General features: G+C 41.2%; 1 protein-coding gene across 2 annotated transcripts in view; it reads left to right on the top strand.

The window, feature by feature from the left end:
- Positions 1–2,782: 2,782 nt before the first annotated feature.
- The window catches only part of LOC121536809 (cysteine/serine-rich nuclear protein 3), a 37,171-nt gene continuing 17,083 nt past the window's right edge, over positions 2,783–22,870 (top strand). The window contains exons 1-2 of one of the 2 annotated variants that reach the window (XM_041844380.2): positions 2,783–2,854; positions 3,895–3,938. The gene's annotated coding sequence lies outside the window, so the exon portion shown is untranslated. Of the gene's footprint in view, positions 2,874–3,894; positions 3,939–22,870 lie in introns of both variants that reach the window. The other variant, XM_041844381.2, reaches the window with a different exon arrangement.

The raw sequence follows: 22,870 nt of genomic DNA, 5'->3' as shown, positions 1-22,870 counted from the left end.
AAATTAAAAATGTAGTTCACTTCATTAATGTCAAAGTAATAGAGTAAATCGTTTTTTTTCTGGTAGTACTAATAAAACACAATATTATATTATGGTAGATCTTCACACAATTCATACTGTAGTCACTGCAATGTATCACAAAAAGTATTTTTAACAATTCCTGCAGACTCGCTTGAGTGCCAATGTAAATGAGGTATGGAGGCTGAATGATTAGATGTGGGGGTTTTTGGTGGGGGGATCTCTTTTAGCCCAATGACAATGCTGGGAGAGTGCAGTGACAGTGAAATGGGCAATAGCATGTTAGTTACAGTAATAACCCAAACCTCCTCTACAATATAATCTACTACACAGACACTGTTGCATCTGTGTCAGAGAATTACACATTCAATCTGAGTAGTGTAATGACACGGGTTCCCTTATGGTTTTCCCTCATTTAAACCATTTATGACTACAGTATTCATCCAATTGAAACAATGAACTTACATAATGTAATCATTTAGTTCATAATACACAAATAGTCCAAACCAATTGGATGTTAATTGGTAATTTGCAGTGAATTATAAGTGTCATCTCTATTCAGGCCTCTTGTAGATGAATTGCTCTTTATACAATAGTTAAGGAAGCAGCACTGAAAATGTAACTATTCCCCAGGTCGTTGCTGTAAATGAGAATGTGTAAAATAATGATCACTGCATAATGAATGAATACCATAACATCTTGAGTATTTCTACCCATCCCTGCTGTAAGTGAGCTACTAGCATCATCTACTGTTCTTTCAGAGAAGCACATGCCGCACACAGCTGCCATGGTGTTAGAGAGAGCATTGTGTACATATAACTTGGGTGTCCACTTAGAATTAAATGCATAGGCTACTGCACACGTGTACCGTCTTCGACCTAGGATCACACAGAAGTTGGTCTTCTGAGTCCCTTCTTCCATATGCCTACATGGAATTGGTTAATAGAGGGTGTGCAATACTGTGGTAAACGTCTCTCACACGTTTTGAGAAAGTAATGTATCTTCATATAGTGTCCACTAGATGACAGTGTACTTCAGCAATCTGCAACAGTCAGAAACTTAAGTCTTTGTGGTAAACATGAGGCTATATTTTTGATAGCTTCCCAAATATTTAACACAATATACACAATATTTGTGTATAAAAACATTTATTTCTAGGTCTATGTAATTTATACCACTAGGGGAGAGTCCAGTACATTGAGCCCCCTTTGTTTCTATGAAACCATACATAAAATTAATAATTTGACCAAATATTTAGGAAGAGGCCATCATTTAATGGAGTCTATGAAGGAAGAAAGCATATGGAAAAAGTGTTACGCAACTTAGGGGCAAAAAAAACTGATTTTTACCAAGTCAAATTAATTTATTGTGTTAGTTTCATGACCCTTGTATCTAAACCAAAGTAGATAATAGTTCTATACATCAGTTGGGGTATCTATAAGCTTCAATGAGGACCTAAACCTAGCATGAAAGTGCATCCTTGTAGCTGTGAGATAATATAGTCAAAATGTTTGCCTTGGGGTAAGTTGAGCCAATGGCAAGTTGAGCAAATTGAAGTGTTCTCTTCCCAGGGATAATGCAAGGCATTATAACTGGGATATGAGGTAACAACAGGGCCTGGCCTATGTTAAACATGTTAAAAAAGTGTTTGTTAGGTGTTATAGGTGCAATATGCAGAAATCTCTCTGCCATTTTCCTAAAATTCTAATAGTTCACCTAATTTCATTTTATGTGACAAAACAAGCAATATATAGTGTCGAGAATCATTGTACCATCTAAACCGCTGTGAAATATATTTTCAACAACCAAAAATATTGTATTTTCAGATGTTTTTAGATGGTATACAAAAACGAAAGTAAAAGCAAAAACAAAAGTTAAGAACAGGAAGCATAGAAATAGCACACATAGAACATATCTACTGCTTCTTAGACTTGCTTTCAATGAGAATGACAGATCTGTAACTAATTTCTATGTGAATTTGGTCAGGTCGCCCAAAAAGTTACATATTGCAGCTTTAAAAGATGCTTAAAATGATTAAAAGAAAAAACGTGATTGGGATTGTGTTGAATTGTGTTTGGGAAATAAAGATAGACATGGTTTTAAAAAAGGTAGTGCTAAGATTTTATTAAGTACAGACATGTGTAGGTAAGTTGTGCCAAGAGAGCACTTTTTTTTGGACAAGCTGTTTCTAAACGTGTAATGTTTACATTATTTCAGGGATACACAACATCCTGAAGTATAAAGATATCTTTGTTAGAAAGAATACTACATTTCCCTTGACAGAGTGATGCTGAATGTAAACTTACCCCACTCTCCCCTACAATGTTTTGTCAATAACAGAATACATTGAGCATTAAAACAGAAAAGACAGTAGTGACTGTATTCATAGGTTATTTATGAATACTTTCAATTGAAATTATATGTGGTAGGAGAACAACCCCAACGTGATTATTTTTCATTGTCATTCATACACTAACCTCGTTCCCAGACACTTCCGCAAATAGCCTGGGAATTAGGTTATTCATACATGAAGTTCGACACTGTTGACTTGAAAAGATACAATTGTATCCAATTTGAGCTTATAGAGGCCATATTACCTTTGGCTACAGTTGCTAGCATTGGTGCACATTGTCTTCCCAGCTTTGCCTACCGTATGCAAAATCGTGTACAAAGGTTTTAGAGGACGATTCCTGATTCCTTTAACCATGTGAAATGATTGGTTGAGGGAAGTCACGTTGCTGATGTAGCTGTCAGACCGATGCTGCACTATTGTTCCAAGAGCAACCGGAAGAACTGCCTATGAATGTGCACTGTGGATGCGACACAACTGTGCCAGGTAGGCAATCTTAATTAGGGTGCGCCTAAAAAAGCTTTTTTATGAATGGAGTGAATGATATTCTCTACGAAAGAAAACGTATAATTTGCATGCTTAATTAGGCTACTCAGAGAGTGGGGTGTCATTAAACAAGCAGTCATTGCAAAGGCTGAAACATGAAATGAATGGTATGTGCCGCAACTTGAGGATCATTATCCTTATCAATCTGGCATAGAGTTAAATTATGTGTTTGATCACAGTTTTCATTGACGGTATGATTGTCGTTGTGTTTAGCTAAATAATTGCTGCCTCCAGATGTTGTGGTTTTAGATCTTGTCCAGTACCCGTTGGAAATGATCTGTGCATATTTCGGGGCATATAATTGAATATCGTGTGTGTGTGTGTGTTTTAAATGCATGCCTGTGTGTGTTATTAGTATGTGTACATACACATGTGAACCCAAGTGACTAAAATGCTCCCATGCAGAGCAGTGAGATCTGGGAGTGGGAGAGGGAGAGGCTGGCTCCATGCAGAGTCCTCCTGGAGAACATGGATCTGTGTCAGTCAGAGTGCACACTCCACTCCTGCCTCCAGTGGGAGATCTCCATCTCTCTCTCTTACTGAGAGGGTTAGTGCAGAAAGAGCACTGCCAATCGGCTATTACCATGATTTTAATGATCAACATATATTTTCCATATTTTTCCCATATTTCTTTCTATACCAGAGCTTGCTGGCTTGATAAGGGACATTTTCCATGTTTAACTGAACAATGTATTCATTTACAGTAGTTATTTTTAATGTTTCTGTGACTATTATTCAAAGGAATAATGAAAAACATATCATTTCGAACGGGTCAATCTTTACAGACCTTCCCAGTGAAAAATTATGTAATGCACCGTATTCTCTGTAACCTGTATCACCTTGAGTTCATTGGTGGTTATATTTTATAGTCACTTTCAACCTGATTTTACGTGGCACCCTGGTTGCTACACTGCCTCTGGAAATAATAGTTAACTCTAGGCTCATTTACATCTAAATGTTGTTTTTTTCTTCCTCTGCAGAATAGAGACAATTCGCTACAGCATACCTACATCTTTTTTTTAAGGTAAGACTAGCTAAGTCTATTGTCTCTCTCTTTTGTACTGTCTAACATGTCATGTTTTGCTGTGGAATGCAGAAATGTGATGCCACCTGCCTTTGGTTTGGGCTGACATGTTGAATTGTTTGGCTCTGAGAATCAATTAAAGCTTGCATAGCTGTTGCAGTTTTGCTACAAAATCTCTCAACAAGCTATGGTAAGATTTGATCTTGATATTTAGAGAGACAACTGTGTTACAGTTTCTACTAAATACAGACTGGTTATGAAATAGGAACAACTTTAGTCAGGAATTGTTAGACAAGGCACAGCTTCTGGCATATTAAATGAATACAAACACATTGAAGCATCTATGATATGTGCATGTTGGCTATTATTCAGTCATGATCATTATGAGATTATAATAAGACATTAGGTTCTCAATACATGCTGCAATGTGTCAGAATCTACAGTACATGAGATCGTTTTCCAATGGCATTTAATGCTGTGAAACACCCAATGGCTTACATTATAGGGCCTTGTTGATAATTGCTGAAAAGGTAGTCCTTGATGGTGGATGTGCCTTTACCGAGCAGTAGTAAACATCAGTATGCTGAGTACCCTTTTAGAATAGCAAAACATTTGTGGTTTTTGAGGTCGTTTCGGTAAGATTATTAAAAAATAATCACTTTTTTTATTTCGGTTTTGATTGTTTGTTTAGCTTATCACTTATTAACCATAATTTATTTACATTATTTTAATAAAATATTTCAGTTGTTGTGTATATTACATTTGTTTTATTTGATTACCTTATTATTTCATTCCAGGTCATCATCTCATCTCTATAGAGCTGCTTCCTATGCTGTCTGAGCTGCTTCCTATGCTGTCTGACGAAATCAACATTTTAGTAGTTTTTCAAAGTAAATAAGGCATACTTTTATGACTGTTGAATACTAACTATCAATCACTTAGATCACGTATTTTCAGGTAGAGATACCTCACGAAGCAACTGCTCTCTATACCTCTCGATCGGGCGTTTTTTTCCCTTCTCTCCGTCTCGGTGCCCACACAGACCGGACAAGTAGGAACGCAATGGATTATGGGCATTGTAGTTAATTACCATGTTTTCTGCGCTAAACTATGTAGAATATTAGCCTGTTGGAAACTATAACTCATACATTGCACAGTTCGGGCTTGATCTGATTTATCTCTAGAGAAACGGTGCATTGAGCTCCAAAAAAAATTTAAGATCTAAATGGAATTTCAATAATTGAACCGACGTCGGTCAATTAGTTGTTTAAAAACCGAAAAATAGCACTAGATGTTAGGTATAATTGCAAGGCTGATTATTCAATGCCTTATCAAAATGGGTTAGATAGCAAAGGTCATATAATTGGATGTCAGCATTGGCAGCAGCTGGGGAGACACGCAGTGCCAGTGAAGCGGTGAACTGGGTTTGAATATGGCAACATGCCTCGTTATCCAGCACTACCCCCTTTGTTGTGCCTCAACCATCCTCTTTTGTCAAACAGGAAGGAGCCACTGAGACATCTCTGTACACACACACACACACACTCATTCCAGCAAAGAGATCTGTGAGGCAAGAGTGGAGCGCCTCCTCTTATCTTGGCTGTGAATTTTTTCCTCCCTGATCCATCTGTTTGTCTATCTAATCGGTCAACAACCTGTCCTCACGGGAATATGATTTAATTAGTATATGTGACATAGTTAAAGGACATTGAAACATTCACTAAATTTATTTACTGGGTGCTAGGCTGGATCATTAATCTGGTACATTGAATCTGCCATGCATTGCTATTACATATTGTAGCACAGATGGCTTGGGCTCTGTCACATTGAATGGGGTCTATTAAAGATTCACAGGGAAGGTGGCACGGCTTTTAAAGATAACAGTACAGAGTAGAATCTCCCTGCATGACTCCTGCGCGGGTGAGTAGTTTTCACACAGAGGTTCACATTCAGAGCCAAATCAATTTGGCCTCCTTTTATGTGGAAATGACAGGGATTCATGCTTAGCTTTAAACTTGACCTGCAGCTCCATTCATAGTGACTTGTAAAACAGGCAAAAAGGTCAGGCTAGAAGATTGTTTTGGGTAGGGAGTAGCTTGTGCTTTAGATCACCGATTCACATCTTGTTTATCAGTTGGAATGTTCTGCCCTGTAGGAAGCATGTCCTTAGGCTCAACAGGACATTGTCTGTTTATTGTTCAGGGAACAAAATCACAAAAATATGACACTTTTTTTTATCTATCTTGGAGAAACATTGATCTGATGATATTCTTATTTTCTCACCTTAAGGCTTTAATGTCTCAACTAATTTAACACCCCTCTTGAAATTGAAAGACCATGTCAATCCATTCTTTAGACTTAATATGTATTCCAGTATTGAATTAAGTCAAACAGCACAAATATCAACTCATATAAACATAATCATTGTCTCACTCTCAGAAGGAATGTTGGTGTCTAATCTCAATGTTTCTGATGTGACTAGTCCTTGAGGGTCTTTGGTCTGGCTCTGTACAGGCTAGCAGGGTTGTTCAGGGTTTGGCAGGCTCCCATGAGATGTTGCCATGACATCAATGTGGAAAGCGCTTTCTCTCTCCTGCTTATTATAGGTTGACTTGATTTTTTTTTCTCTTTTATTTAGATGAGCTTAAAGTGATGGTTCTATTTATAAGGTAGCCCATGTCTTGTAGTTTATTTTGTGTCACTGGAAATAAATGACTAGGATCTGACATGAACAGTTAGTTACTGGAGCCCAGACCACATAAACATATTGCCCTGGAATCCTGCATTTTAGTACTGTATGTTAAATACTCTGAATGTCATAGACACAGTACCATAATTATGCTAACTATCTCATTTGATGTACTCTCATTGGTAATGGGCCTGCATATTATCAAGACATGTTTTAATTTGGAAGTGAATTTTTATCAATTTGTTTTGATTCCAAGGAAAATAAAGATGTCATCTTTCTCTGAATGAATTCTCAACAAATGATTTCCATCATGCAGTTAAGCTGCTCGTTATGCCTGCCATCACTATGGCAACCAGTTTTAATGTGGGGGAAAACTCTTTGGTAAATTGACTACCATTGTGGTATATGTTTTTATTTTGTCAGATCATTAGTCAGAGAAGTTGTAATACTGTCAAAAAATAATAATATTTGATACAGTAAATGTATGAATCACCAAGTGTTGATTTAGTATAACCACATAATTAGAATAATCATTATATTTCTATGAGTATAACTATATGATAAACTATGTATTCATATTTTTGCATCCCACTGCATTAAACATCATGGACTGTATTAGATTTTAATTTACAGTAGATATTCTAGTAACAAAGAAAATCATGTGAGTAAATGACTGATGCTGTTTTGTATATGGATAACTGAGTTTGTCTGGTGATGATGATCCTAGTTCTATTTCCGAGATAGCTTGCAGGAGTCCGTATTCATTAGGATGAAGTTAGTTAATTAGGCTAAATTTAGCCTCTGAAATGTGAGAGCTGCATATCGTGTTTCGCCTACAAAGGTACTTTCAAACTATGTTTTCGTTAGGTCTATTTAGATTATTTATAGTACAAATAAAGCATGATATCTCCAAGTTGAAATCTTCTTGCACTCTGATTTCAGATGAATATAATTATATGTGCACTATGTCTACCTACAACTACTGTATAACCTGCTTCATGGATTTTCCCAGATAACAGAGCTAATGTTTTACATATGAAAATGCTTGAAGATCTCAACAGATACTACTATATATAAATAATAAGGATGTCTGCCTAACGTGGACCCACACCCCCTTGGCTTCCTCCGCTTGTATGAGAGATGGAAGCATCTCTGTCTCTGTGAGGTGCCCTGGCAGCTCTGTCTCTGCCAGAGCTAGGGCTTCTGCAAACTTGTAGGTAGAATGGGAAAATGCAGCCATAAATAAAATATGCTTTTATGAATAATTCGGCGGAGGATTGTGATTGACAGCGAGGGTGAAAGTACTTGATTATGCCTCCACAGTGCATGACTGGAATTACACCAAAAAGTTGAGCCCCTATTCAGCTGTATGTCCATCATTCTGTTGAGTAATTATGGCAGACAAAAGGGACTGATATACAGTGAGTATACCAAACATTAGGAACACCTTTGTAATATTGAGTTGCCATCCCCCCCACCCACACACGTTGACTCCAGTGCTTCCCACAGTTGGCTGGATGTCCTTTGGGTGGTGGACCATTCTTGATACACACGAGAAGTTGTTGAGCGTGAAAAACCCAGCAGCGTTGCAGTTCTTGACACAAATCGGTGAGCCTGGCACCTACTACCATACCCCATTCAAAGGCACTTACATATTTTGTCTTGCCCATTCACACTGAATGGCACACATACACAATCCATGTCTCAATTGTCTCAAAGCTTTAAAATCCTTCTTTAACCTGTTTCCTCCCCTTCATCTACACTGATTGAAGTGGATTTAACAAGTGAAATCAATGAGGGATCATAGCTTTCACCTGGATTCACCTGGCCAATCTGTCATGGAAAGAGCAGGTGTTCTTAATGTTTTGTATACTCAGTTTATGTTGTCGGACTAATGTCAGATGAATTCATGTGCTGTTTCTTGCAAGCATCAAATCAACACAAAATTGTCAGCTTTTGTCTTTTGGTAATACTGTAACATTTTATAAATACATGTTTAAAAGAGGAAATGTAAATAATTAAATTACCAGCTTTTTTTAAATATATAAACTGCCTTTGAAAATAACCAAACAAAAATCAACCATATTGGGTGCATACAACATAATATGTTATTCTATTTACCCATCATTGAATTATAATGACAACATCCCCCTTAGCAACTCTGAACTCATATTATTTGGAGTTGTATGTCGATACATTATCGATGTTATGAAATGGAACAGAGCAGCCCAGTTTGATATAGTATCACCCTAAACATCCTAATGCTTGATATTAGCCTTCATCTCACTTATCCCTGGATTGATAAAAGACAGCACTGGCATTTCCTCTATTGTTCTGTGAGGAGGAGGAGATAGATCAATGGTCCCTGTGCTAGCTGCAGCAGGCAGGCAAGCAGGAAGGCAGGCAGCTCCCTCCGTGTGCAGCAGTGGGCTGGTCTGACTCCCTCCTTTCCTTTCATGTGTGTGGAGCTGTCTACAGCCTCAGGCAACAGCAAGTTAACAAATGTACAGAGCGCATGTGAAAGCCTGATTTGCATAAATCTGTAGATGTGCTGCATTTCCTTAAATGGATTCCTTTGTGTTTAATTGGTGCATGGTTCCTTGTGCATATTACTTTCCAATGAACACTATGCTGTCTCAACATCAAAATCATCTTGGACTCTTTGTTGTTCTCCTTTTGATTTAATTTGACCATGATCTGATCATGGATAAGTAAGATGTAGATAGATTATATTATTGTGTTATTGGTGGTTCAGAAACGTTGAGTGTTTTAATGTAAATATGTCCTCTCCACCTGAGAGGCCATATTTGAATTATTTCATAGTTAGTATGCAATGCATATAATTTGATTTTGTATGTCGATTGATATATCGAGAGCTTGGGACTATAAGGTTATATTTGCAAAAAGATGATTCTGAGATAATTGGCTTGAAAGTCCCATACACTGACTGATTTGAATGGTGTCAACAATTTTTATATTGAATTCTTTTCAACTTAGCAACATGAATTGGGGTATTTAGAGTACTATACAGAGGAGAACATTTAACAGAACAAGGCTATGTCAATAACTCAATTTTGACAAAAATGCAGATGGGGGCAGCTTCGGTGACCAAATTTACCCCCAGGACACAGGGATGCAAATTACCTTGAGCATTCTGTTATTCCTGAAAACATGATTATGAGAGAGAGAGAGAGAGAGAGAGAGAGAGAGAGAGAGAGAGAGAGAGAGAGACCCCTCTGACACCCTCACCAAACATATTCCACTGTGGCCTTTTCATGTATAATTTATTTTTAAACAGTGCCATTGAATGTGAAATACATCAGCATTGTGTTTATGTTCCCTCCGCCACATGCTCGGTTGCAGGAATCCTCCGACGTCATCATCTGTAGATCTATAATCATCCAGGCCACAGCTTCTCCTCAGGGAGCCCAGCTGAGACCCTGCCTGCCTCTAAAGGTTGCTGTTTATGGCTGCGTCTCACACCAGTGATTTATGAGGTTAAGCCCAACCTCGGACTGCTAACATGGCAGAGGAGCTTTAGTGGTTTAGGGTTCTTCTTCTTCACTGAGCAATCTCATTGTATGGCTTTAATGGCACTAGTCGTCCAGACAGTCTGGCTATTGGCACATAGCTGTTTCTCCCACTAGACAAGAATCAGCCTAGCCATCTGGGTTGCGTGGATGTTTGCACAGTGCTGTATGATGACAATTAAAACAGTAGCACTTTGGAATGAGACCCCATATTGAGTGTTAGCTAAGACTGGCGAGATCCTCTCCCCAGGCTTCAGAGAGAGAGACAGGAATATGTCCCAAATTACACCCTATTCCCTATGGGCCCTGGTCAAAAGTAGTGCACTATGTAGGAAATAGGGTGTCATTTGGAACATAGGCTGTGGTGTCTAAAGTCGGTTCCCTTGTCTCTAGCTTCACTATATCAGAAATACACTGCCCCCTTCCTGCACCAATGTCCCCTATCAACCTGGTCTCAGAGCATTTCATATTATTCTGTACGTAAACCCGAGGCATGTTGCATTTCATATGGTATGTATTCATTTGTGGATGTCCATCACCCATTTTACATGATATGTTACACATTACAATTCGCATTATACAGTGGGGAGAAGAAGTATTTGATACACTGCCGATTTTGTAGGTTTTCCTACAAATTTTTATCCAAAAATCCAGAAAATCACATTGTATGATTTTTAAGTAATTAATTTGCATTTTATTGCATGACATAAGTATTTGATACATCAGAAAAGCAGAACTTAATATTTGGTACAGAAACCTTTGTTTGCAATTACAGAGATCATACGTTTCCTGTAGGTCTTGACCAGGTTTGCAAACACTGCAGCAGGGATTTTGGCCCACTCCTCCATACAGACCTTCTCCAGATCCTTCAGGTTTCGGGGCTGTCGCTGGGCAATGCGGACTTTCAGCTCCCTCCAAAGATTTTCTATTAGGTTCAGGTCTGGAGACTGGCTAGGCCACTCCAGGACCTTGAGATGCTTCTTACGGAGCCACTCCTTAGTTGCCCTGGCTGTGTGTTTCGGGTCATTCTCATGCTGGAAGACCCAGCCACGACCCATCTTCAATGCTCTAAATGAGGGAAGGAGGTTGTTGGCCAAGATCTCGCGATACATGGCCCCATCCATCCTCCCCTCAATACGGTGCAGTCGTCCTGTCCCCTTTGAAGAAAAGCATCCCCAAAGAATGATGTTTCCACCTCCATACTTCACGGTTGGGATGGTGTTCTTGGGGTTGTACTCATCCTTCTTCTTCCTCCAAACACGGCGAGTGGAGTTTAGACCAAAAAGCTGTATTTTTGTCTCATCAGACCACATGACCTTCTCCCATTCCTCCTCTGGATCATCCTGATGGTCATTGGCAAACTTCAGACGGGCCTGGACATGCGCTGGCTTGAGCAGGGGGACCTTGCGTGCGCTGCAGGATTTTAATCCATGACGGCGTAGTGTGTTACTAATGGTTTTCTTTGAAACTGTGGTCCCAGCTCTCTTCAGGTCATTGACCAGGTCCTGTCGTGTAGTTCTGGGCTGATCCCTCACCTTCCTCATGATCATTGATGCCCCACGAGGTGAGATCTTGCATGGAGCCCCAGACCGAGGGTGATTGACCGTCATCTTGAACTTCTTCCATTTTCTAATAATTGCGCCAACAGTTGTTGCCTTCTCACCAAGCTGCTTGCCTATTGTCCTGTAGCCCATTCCAGCCTTGTGCAGGTCTACAATTTTATCCCTGATGTCCTTACACAGCTCTCTGGTCTTGGCCATTGTGGAGAGGTTGGAGTCTGTTTGATTGAGTGTGTGGACAGGTGTCTTTTATACAGGTAACGAGTTCAAACAGATGCAGTTAATACAGGTAATGAGTGGAGAACAGGAGGGCTTCTTAAAGAAAAACTAACAGGTCTGTGAGAGCCGGAATTCTTACTGGTTGGTAGGTGATCAAATACTTATGTCATGCAATAAAATGCAAATTAATTACTTAAAAATCATACAATGTGATTTTCTGGATTGTTGTTTTAGATTCCGTCTCTCACACTTGAAGTGTACCTATGATAAAAATTACAGACCTCTACATGCTTTGTAAGTAGGAAAACCTGCAAAATTGGCAGTGCATCAAATACTTGTTCTCCCCACTGTATGTTACCAATTTGCTAAACGTACAATATGTTATGAATTTGCTAAACGTAAGATATGTTACGAATTCTAGCTAGGTGGCTAACGTTAGCTAGCTCACTAACTTTAGCGAGGCTAGGGATTAGGGTTAAGTTTAGTAGTTAGGTTAAATGGTTAAGGTTAGGGGAAGGGTTAGCTAAAAGGGTTATGGTTAGGGTTAGGGAATGGGTTAGCTAACATGCTAAGTAGTTGCAAAGTAGCTAAAATGTAGCAAGTAGTTGAAAAGTTGCTAATTAGCTGAAATGCTAAAGTTGTCCGTGATGAGATTCAAACTCGCAACCTTTGGGTTGCTAGACATTTGCGTTATACGCCTACCCAGCCACCCCGACTAACCACCTTCCTTTCATTTTTGCCTTACATAACCATCTGTCTTATGTAACCATACCAAACGTAACATATCATACTAAATGTAGTGTCTCGGATTTATATACAGAATAATACAAAATGTTCTGAGACCAGGTTGCTCCTATTGTATTGTATTTGTATTTATTAGGGATCCCCATTAGCTGCTGTCAAGGCTACTCTTCCTGGGGTCCAGCAACATTAAGCCAGTTATATACAATTTAAAATATTACATGACATTACATTTCACAACACTTTTCACAACACATTAAGTGTGTTCCCTCAGGCCACTAAATCCATGTGTACGTGTATGTAGAGCAGTGGAGGCTCCTCAGAGGAGGAAGGGGAGGACCATCCTCCTCAGTGAAATTCATTTTTTTTAAAATGGTAAAACATTGAAAAGGTTATCTTTTTAGATAAAACTATACTAAATATATTCACCAAATAGTTGATTAAAACAGACTTTTTCAACAAAGGTCTACAGTAGCCTCAACAGCACTCTGTAGGGTAGCACCATGGTGTAGCTCTTGGTACATTGGCTTCAATACAAAACCTAGGACGTCCTCCAACCTATCAGAGCTCTTGCAGCATGAACTGACATGTTGTCCACCCAATCAAAGGATCAGAGAATGAATCTAGTACTGAAATAATAAGCTACAGCTAGCTAGCACTGCAGTGCATAACATGTTGTGAGTAGTTGACTCAAAGAGAGAGAAAGACAATAGTTGAACAGTTTTCAACAAATTAATTTCTTCAAAAATGAAGGACAAGCAAGAGAGAAGGAAAGAGATTTCGTCATTTTCTTTTCACTTTCAGTTTCACTTACTTACAGTGAGGGAAAAAAGTATTTGATCCCCTGCTGATTTTGTACGTTTGTCACGCCCTGACTCAGGGGACTCTTATATGTTGAGTCAGGGTGTGCATATTCTTTGTTGTGTATGTTCTATGTTGTATTATCTAGTATGTGTATTTCTATGTTGGCCAGTGTGGTTCCCAATCAGAGGCAGCTGTCGCTCGTTGTCTCTGATTGGGGACCGTACTTAGGCAGCCTATTGGCACTATGTAGTTGTGGGATCTTGTTCTGTGTAAGGTATGTTGTGTGTGCTACCTTGGACTTCACGTTTCGTTTCTTGTTTTGTCGTGGTGTTTATTCAGTGAAAATAAACATGTATGCATATCACGCTGCGCCTTGGTCTGACCCGTCCTTCAACGAACATGACAGAAGATCCCACCAAACGAGGACCAAGCAGCGTGTCCAGGAGCAGACAGCCTGGACCTGGGAGGAGATCCTGGACGGTAAGGGATCCTGGACTTGGGAGGAGATTCAGGGTGGGATGGATCGCCGTCCTTGGGAGGAGACAGTGGAGGCCCGGTATAGAGAGGAGAAACAGCGCCAACAGTGCCGACGAAGGAGACCCGAGAGGCAACCCCAATAAAAAATTTTTTTGGGGGGGGCACACGGTGTGGACGACGAGGCAGCAGGAGGCCGTTAAAGGGCGGGTCTGCAGGTTAGGAGGCCACCATGTTACGGGGGCTATTGGTTCAGAGGGAGCAGGAGTTATTCGGTCAGAGGGAGGCGCTACAGGAGGCTAAAAGGGAGAAGGAGAGTGTAGAGGCACGGCGAGAGGAGCTGGTTAGGCAGCAGAAGGAGCGGGGGTTAATAAAGGAACCCAGTCCTGCTCCCCGCACCAAGCAAGTGGTGCGTGTCGCCAGTCCGGTCCGGCCCGTTCCTGCTCCCCGCACTAAGCCAGTGGTGCGTGTTCCCAGTACGGCCCGACCCGTTCCTGCTCCTCGCACCAAGCCAGTGGTGCGCGTCGCCAGCCCGGCCCGGCCTGTTCCTGCTCCTCGCACCAAGCCAGTGGTGCGCGTCGCCAGCCCGGCCCGGCCTGTTCCTGTTCCTCGCACCAAGCCAGTGGTGCGCGTCGCCAGTCCGGCCCGGCCTGTTCCTGCTCCTCGCACCAAGCCAGTGGTGCGCGTCGCCAGCCCGGCCCGGCCTGTTCCTGCTCCTCTCACCAAGCCAGTGGTGCGCGTCGCCAGCCCGGCCTGTTCCTGCTCCTCGCACCAAGCCAGTGGTGCGCGTCATCAGTCCGGCCCGGCCTGTTCCTGATCCTCGCACCAAGCCAGTGGTGCGCGTCGCCAGTCCGGCCCGGCCTGTTCCGGCTCCTCGCACCAGACCAGTGGTGCGTTTGTCCAGTCCGGCACGGCCGTGCCCGTTCCACTCCGGAGCCAGAGCAGTCCGCTCCACCGGTGCCTGATCCAGCTCCGGTCAGCGGCTCCACTCCGGAGCCAGAGCAATCCGCTCCACCGGTGCCTGATCCAGCTCCGGTCAGCGGCTCCAGTCCAGACCATGACGTCAGCCCCTCTCCAGGTTCGGGGTCTCCCACACCAGGGTCCAGACAGGGCCTGGCGTATCGTGGGAGGAAGGAGAGGGGAGGTAGCGCGCCGAGGTCCAGACCAGATCAGGGGCGCAACAGGGAGGCGGAGAGTGAGAGGTCGTCACGCCCCGAGCCGGATCCGCCTCCGAGGCGGAATGCCCACCCGGCCCCTACCCTGTTATGTTTATGTTGTGCGGTCGGAGTCCGCACCTTTGGGGGGGGGTACTGTCACGTCCTGACTCAGGGGACTCTTATAGGTTGAGTCAGGGTGTGTATATTCTTTGTTGTGTATGTTCTATGTTGTATTATCTAGTATGTGTATTTCTATGTTGGCCGGTGTGGTTCCCAATCAGAGGCAGCTGTCGCTCGTTGTCTCTGATTGTGGACCATACTTAGGCAGCCTATTGGCACTGTGTAGTTGTGGGATCTTGTTCCGATAAGGTATGTTGTGTGTGCTACCTTGGACTTCACGTTTCGTTTCTTGTTTTGTTGTGGTGTTTATTCAGTGAAAATAAACATGTATGCATATCACGCTGCGCCTTGGTCTGACCCGTCCTTCAACGAACGTGACAACGTTTGCCCACTGACAAAGAAATGATCAGTCTATAATTTTAATGGTAGGTTTATTTGAACAGTGAGAGACAGAATAACAACAAATAAATCCAGATAAACGCATGTAAAAAAATATATAAATTGATTTGCATTTTAATGAGGGAAATAAGTATTTGACCCCTCTGCAAAACATGATTTAGTACTTGGTGGCAAAACCCTTTTTGGCAATCACAGAGGTCAGACGTTTCTTGTAGTTGGCCACCAGGTTTGCACACATCTCAGGAGGGATTTTGTTCCACTCCTCTTTGCAGATCTTCTCCAAGTCATTAAGGTTTCGAGGCTGACGTTTGGCAACTCAAACCTTCAGCTCCCTCCACAGATGTTCTATGGGATTAAGGTCTGGAGACTGGCTAGGCCACTCCAGGACCTTAATGTGCTTCTTCTTGAGCCACTCCTTTGTTGCCTTGGCCGTGTGTTTTGGGTCATTGTCATGCTGGAATACCCATCCACGACCCATTTTCAATGCCCTGGCTGAGGGAAGGAGGTTCTCACCCAAGATTTGACGGTACATGGCCCCGTCCATCGTCCCTTTGATGCGGTGAAGTTGTCCTGTCCCCTTAGCAGAAAAACACCCCCAAAGCATAATATTTCCACCTCCATGTTTGACGGTGGGGATGGTGTTCTTGGGGTCATAGGCAGCATTCCTCCTCCTCCAAACACGGCGAGTTTGAATCATTCAGATGTTCATTGGCAAACTTCAGACGGCCCTGTATATGTGCTTTCTTGAGCAGGGGGACCTTGCAGGTGCTGCAGGATTTCAGTCCTTCAAGGCGTAGTGTGTTACCAATTGTTTTCTTGGTGACTATGGTCCCAGCTGCCTTGAGATCATTGACAAGATCCTCCCGTGTAGTTCTGGGCTGATTCCTCACCGTTCTCATGATCATTGCAACTCCACGAGGTGAGATCTTGCATGGAGCCCCAGGCCGAGGGAGATTGACAGTTCTTTTGTGTTTCTTCCATTTGCAAATAATCACACCAACTGTTGTCATCTTCTCACCAAGCTGCTTGCCGATGGTCTTGTAGCCCATTCCAGCCTTGTGTAGGTCTACAATCTTGTTCCTGGCATCCTTGGAGAGCTCTTTGGTCTTGGCCATGGTGGAGAGTTTGGAATCTGATTGATTGATTGCTTCTGTGGACATATGTCTTTTATACAGGTAACAAGCTGAGATTAGGAGCACTCCCTTTAAGAGTGTGCTCCTAATCTCAGCTCATTACCTGTATAAAAGACACCTGGGAGCCAGAATTAGTTCTGTTAGCTATGTTGACTAGGACGTTACTTTAGCTAATATGGGGACAACGATGTAGGCTGTGTGTAGCGGTTATGACATGGTTTGGCTTGGAAAGGTTTTTTCGCCTGGTCACATACAGCTGATGTGTTGTTCATTGAAGTCCACAAATGTGGCTGCTATGAAAGTGAACTATGTTTATGTGTGATCAGGGGTGTAATTCATTCCTCCGATTCTGTTGAAAAACCTTTCTTAAACAGAAGCAAACGAAATGGGGATAAAAATACCTGAATTTGTCCAATAGAAACTCTAGTTTGTAACTGTTGGACTAATGATTACACCCTAGATAAGCTAGATGCAGGCAAGAGTGTGCAAGGCGGTATTGAATGTGTCACTGTCTGTCCATGTGTCACTGTCTGTCATCTCAAAATGTTCTCTCGACCTGTGTGCACCTACGTTGTTAACTTCCATTCATAGGCTAGGTTGTAACAACCTCATGATGGGTACAGGGAAAATTTGATTATCATGTAGTAGCCTAAACCTATCGATGTTACATTGAACTGGGTGAATGGAATATGAATGACAGTCATCCAACATGCTGTAATAGAAAAAAATGTCCTCCCTCATCATAAACGGCACTGACCGCCACTGGTGTAAAGTGCATGTCTTATCATGTGTATGTGTGTCTGTGCCTGTGTATGTGTCTCTTCACAGTACCCGTTGTTCCATAAGGTGTATTTTTTATCAGTTTTTTAAATCTGATTCTACTGCTTGCATCAGTTACCTGATGTGGAATAGAGTTCCATGTAGCCATGGCTCTATGTAGTACTGTGCGCCTCCCATAGTCTGTTCTTAACTTGGGATTGTGAAGAGACCTTTGGTTGCATGTCTTGTGGGGTATGCATGGGTGTCCGAGCTGTGTGCTTGTAGTTTAAACAGACACCTTGGTGCATTTAGCATGTCAACACTTCTTACTTCTTCTCTCCTCCACTTTGAGCCATGAGAGATTTACATGCATATTATTAATGTTAGCTCTCCATGTGCATTTAAGGGCCAGCCGTACTGCCCTGTTCTGAGTCAATTGTAATTTTCCGAGGTCCCTCTTTGTGGCACCTGACCACACGACTGAACAGTAGTCCAGGTGCGACAAAACTAGAGCCTGTAGGACCTGCCTTGTTGATAGTGTTGTTAAAAAGGCAGAGCATCGATTTATTATGGACAGACTTCTGCCCATCTTAGCTACTGTTGTATCAACATGTTTTGACCATGACAGTTTACAATCCAGGGTTACTCCAAACAGTTTAGTCACCTCAATTTGCTCAATTTCCACATGATTTATTACATGATTTAGTTGAGGTTTAGGGTTTAGTGAATGATTTGTCCCAAATACAATGCTTTTAGTTTTTGAAATATTTAGGACTAACTTATTACTTGCCACCCATTCTGAAACTAACTGCAGCTCTTTGTTAAGTGTTGCAGTGATTTCACTCACTGTAGTAGCTGATGTGTATAGTGTTGAGTCATCCGCATACATAGACACAGTGGCTTTACTCAAGGCCAGTGGCATGTCATTAGTAAAGATGTTTTAAAGTAAGAGGCCTAGACAACTGCCCTGGGGAATTCCTGATTCTACCTGGATTATGTTGGAGGGGCTTCCATTAAAGAACACCCTCTGTGTTCTGTTAGACAGATAACTCTGTATCCACAATATAGCAGGGGGTGTAAAGCCATAACACATATGTTTTTCCATCAACAGACTATGATCGATAATGTCAAAAGCTGCACTGAAGTGTAACAAAACAGCTCCCACAATTATTTTGTCATCAATTTCTCTCAGCCAATCATCAGTCATTGGTGTAAGTGCCATGCTTGTTGAATGTCCTTCCCTATAAGCGTGCTGAAAGTCTGTTGTCAATTTGTTTACAGTAAAATAGCATTGTATCTGGTCAAACACCATTTTTCCCAAATGTTTACTAAGGGTTGGTAACAGGCTGATTGGTCGGCTATTTGAGTCAGTAAAGGGGGCTTTACTATTCTTGGGTAGCAGAATACTTTTGCTTCCCTCCAGGCCTGAGGGCACACACTTTTTAGTAGGCTTAGATATAAGATATGGCAAATAGGAGTGGCAATATCGTCCGCCATTATCCTCAGTCATTTTCCATCCAAGTTGTCAGACCCCGGTGGCTTGTCATTGTTTATAGACAAATATATTTTTTTCACCTCTTCCACACTCACTTTACAGAATTCAAAATTACAACGCTTCTTTCATAATTTGTTCATTTATGTTTGGATGTGTAGTGTCAGCGTTTGTTGCTGGTATGTCATGACTAAGTTTGCTAATCTTGCCAATGAAAAATTGATTAAAGTAATTGGCAATATCAGTGGGTTTTGTGATGAATGAGCCATCTGATTCAAGGAATGATGGAGCTGAGTTTGCCTTTTTGCCCAACATTTCATTTAAGGTGCTCCAAAGCTTTTTACTATAATTTACTATAATTTATCTTTGTTTCATAGTATGGTTTCTTCTTCTTTTTATTCAGTTTAGTCACATGATTTCTCAATTTGCAGTACGTTTACCAATCAGTTGTGTAGCCAGACTTATTTGCCATTCCTTTTGCCTCATCCCTCTCAACCATACAATTATTTACATTTCTCATCAATCCACTGGGATTTAACCATTTTTACAGTCATTTTCTTAATGGGTGCATGCTTATTAGTAACTGGAATAAGCAATTTCATAAATGTGTGAAGTGCAGCGTCTGGTTGCTCCTCATTACACACCACAGATCAACAAATATTCTTTACATTAACAACATAGGAATCACTACAAAACGTATTCTATGACCTCATACACTATATTAGGCCCAGCCTTTGGAACTTTGGGTTTCCTAGATATGGCTACTATATTGTGATCACTACATCCAATGGATTTGGATACTGCTTTAAAGCAAATTTCTGCAGCATTAGTAAAGATGTTGATGATTTCATTCCTGTGCTGTTTGTAACTACCCTGGTAGGTTGACTGATAACCTGAACCAGGTTGCAGGCACTAGTTACAGTTAGAAGCTTTTTCTTGAGTGGGCAGCTTGATGACAACCAGTCAATATTTAAATAATCTATGCAACAGCATCACCACTGCTACACTGTCAAGGGATCTACAGAGACTGTGCATATGAGTAAAACCTGAAATAAGGGCTTCTGCTAATGCTTCTTTAGCTCTTGATTACTTTAAAATGATCAGCAAGAAGACGCACAAACTCAAGGTGGAGATGTGCAGGTAGGCTGTAAAAACTACGTGCAGGATAAAACATATTAATCAGATACAATCTCAGTCACAGCTCAGCCAATCCACACAATGTCATCTTTAAGATTTAAGATAATTACACAGGAATGCCTATTTGACCCTGTGTTTATGATGGACTGTGTTTATGGAGGAAATATGACTCTAGGACGGTATAATTAGTTATTCACCAATGCAAGAGATACAGTAAATATGTTAGCTTTGGGATATTTATTTCAAAAATATTCTTTGATTTTATTTCCTGTTTTCTAGTGTCATGTCTTGACTGAGCATTCTGGGTCAGGCATGTAATTAGCATATGACCTCAATACAACAGCACAGCTTGGCCACAGATGATTAAAATTGATTTTTTTGTATGTTTATTTTCATGCCTGCTGTCATAAACTTGCTTCATCAAAATCAAAAAGCCTCTTGCAAGTCAGACAATATAGGTCAATAGCTGTGTTGCAACGGTAGTGTGTGTAACAAAATGCCATCTCTCTAGCTTATGTTTTGCATTTTTATGTAATAGAGCTGCATATGTGATACTCACAAGAGAAGGATACAACAGAATACAGATGAGGTACTGTATTCCAGTTAGAAAATAATGGATATTTAGTTAGAGAAGAAGTAAGGGGAAAATAGTGCAGAGTAAAAGTATACTGAATAAAAATATAAACACAACATGCAACAATTTCTAAGATTTTACTGAGTTACAGTTCATATAAGGAAATCAGTCAATTTAAATAAATACATTAGGCCCTAATATATGGATTTCACATGACTGGGCAGGGGTGCAGCCATGGGTGGGCCTTGGAGGGCATAGGCCCACCCACTGGGGAGCCAGGCCCAGCCAATAAGAATACGTTTTTCCCCACAAAAGGGCTTCATTACAGACATCTTATCTTGGCAAAGGAGAAATGTTCACTAACAGGGATGTAAACAAATTTGTGCACAAAATTTGAGAGAAATAAGCTTTTTGTACGTATGGAACATTTCTGAGATTTTTTATTTCAGCTCATGAAGCATGGGACCAACACTTTACATATTGCGTTTATATTTTTGTTCAGTGTACAGTGCATTCAGAAAGTATTCAGACCCCTTGACATTTTCCACATTTTGTTACGTTACAGCCTTATTCTAAAATTGATAAAATTGTTTTTTCCCCTCATCTACACACAATACCCCATAATGACAAAGCAAAAACAGGTTTCTAGACATTTTTGAAGAAAAAAATACATATATATATTTGAAATAGTACATTTACATAAGTATTCAGACCCTTTACTTAGTACTTTGTTGAAGCGCCTTTGGCAGCGATTACAGCCTCGAGTCTTCGTGGCTATGACGCTACAATCTTGGCACACCTGCATTTGGGGAGTTTCTCCCATTCTTCTCTGCAGATCCTCTCAAGTTCTGTCAGGTTGGATGGGGAGAGTCGTTCATCTTTCCCTCGATCCTGACTAGTCTCCCAGTCCCTGCCACTGAAAAACATCCCCACAGCATGATGCTGCCACCACCATGCTTCACTGTAGGAATGGTGCCAGGTTTCCTCCAGATGTGACGCTTGGCATTCAGGCCAAAGAGTTCAATCTTGGTTTCATCAGACCAAGGAATCTTATTTCTCATGGTCTGAGAGTCTTTAGGTGCCTTTTGGCAAACTCTAAGCGGACTGTCATGTGCCTTTTACTGAGGAGTGGCTTCCATCTGGCCACTCTACCATAAAGGCCTGATTGGTGGAGTGCTGCAGAGATGGTTGTCCTTCTGGAAGGTTCTCCCATCTCCACAGAGGAACTCTGGAGCTCTGTCAGAGTGACCATCGGGTTCTTGGTCACCTCCCTGACCAAGGCCCTTCTCCCCCGATTACTCAGTTTGGCCAGGCGGCCAGCTCTAGGAAGAGTGTTGGTGGTTCCAAACTTCTTCAATTTAAGAATGATGGAGGCCAGTGTGTTCTTGGGGACCTTCAATGCTGCAGACATTTTTTGGTATCCTTCCCGAGATCTGTGCCTCAACACAATCCTGTCTCGGAGCTCTTCCTTCGGCCTCATGGCTTGGTTTTTGCTCTGACATATACTGTCAACTGTAGGACCTTATATAGACAGGTGTGTACCTTTCCAAATCATGTCCAATCAATTGAATTTACCACAGGTGGACTCCAATCAAGTTGTAGAAACATCTCAAGGATGATCAATTGAAACAGGATGCACATGAGCTCAATTTCAAGTCTCATAGCAAAGGGTCTGAATAATTATGTAAATAAGGTATTTCTGTTTTTCATTATGGGGTATTGTGTGTAGATTGATGAGGAACATTTTTAATTTAAGCCATTTTAGAATAAGGCTGTAACGTAACACAATGTGGAAAAAGTCAAGAGATCTGAATAATTTCCGAATGCACTGTATATTCTCACTATATTTTTATGCTGTGTGCTATCTATGATTCATAAATGTATTTATTATTTTGACAAGTCACCAACTAACCATACCGAACCTACTGTCATTTAAGTATCCATTGTTATTAGAGCATTAGAACAATGCTGAAAGAATGACATTAAACATGCATGCCTTGTGATACATCTGGTCTAGCTTGAGTTGATTTAATCTAATCTTGTGTTGGAGAGCTCAGCAGCCCAGAGATCACTATCAATATGCATAACCGTTGGGCTTGTTCACAATGTGCACTGTGGCTGGTATGTTAATCACTTATACCAAAG

Source organism: Coregonus clupeaformis, chromosome 23 (assembly GCF_020615455.1).
Source record: "Coregonus clupeaformis isolate EN_2021a chromosome 23, ASM2061545v1, whole genome shotgun sequence".
Taxonomy (NCBI): domain Eukaryota; kingdom Metazoa; phylum Chordata; class Actinopteri; order Salmoniformes; family Salmonidae; genus Coregonus; species Coregonus clupeaformis.
This window is presented reverse-complemented; position numbering and strand designations above follow the sequence as displayed.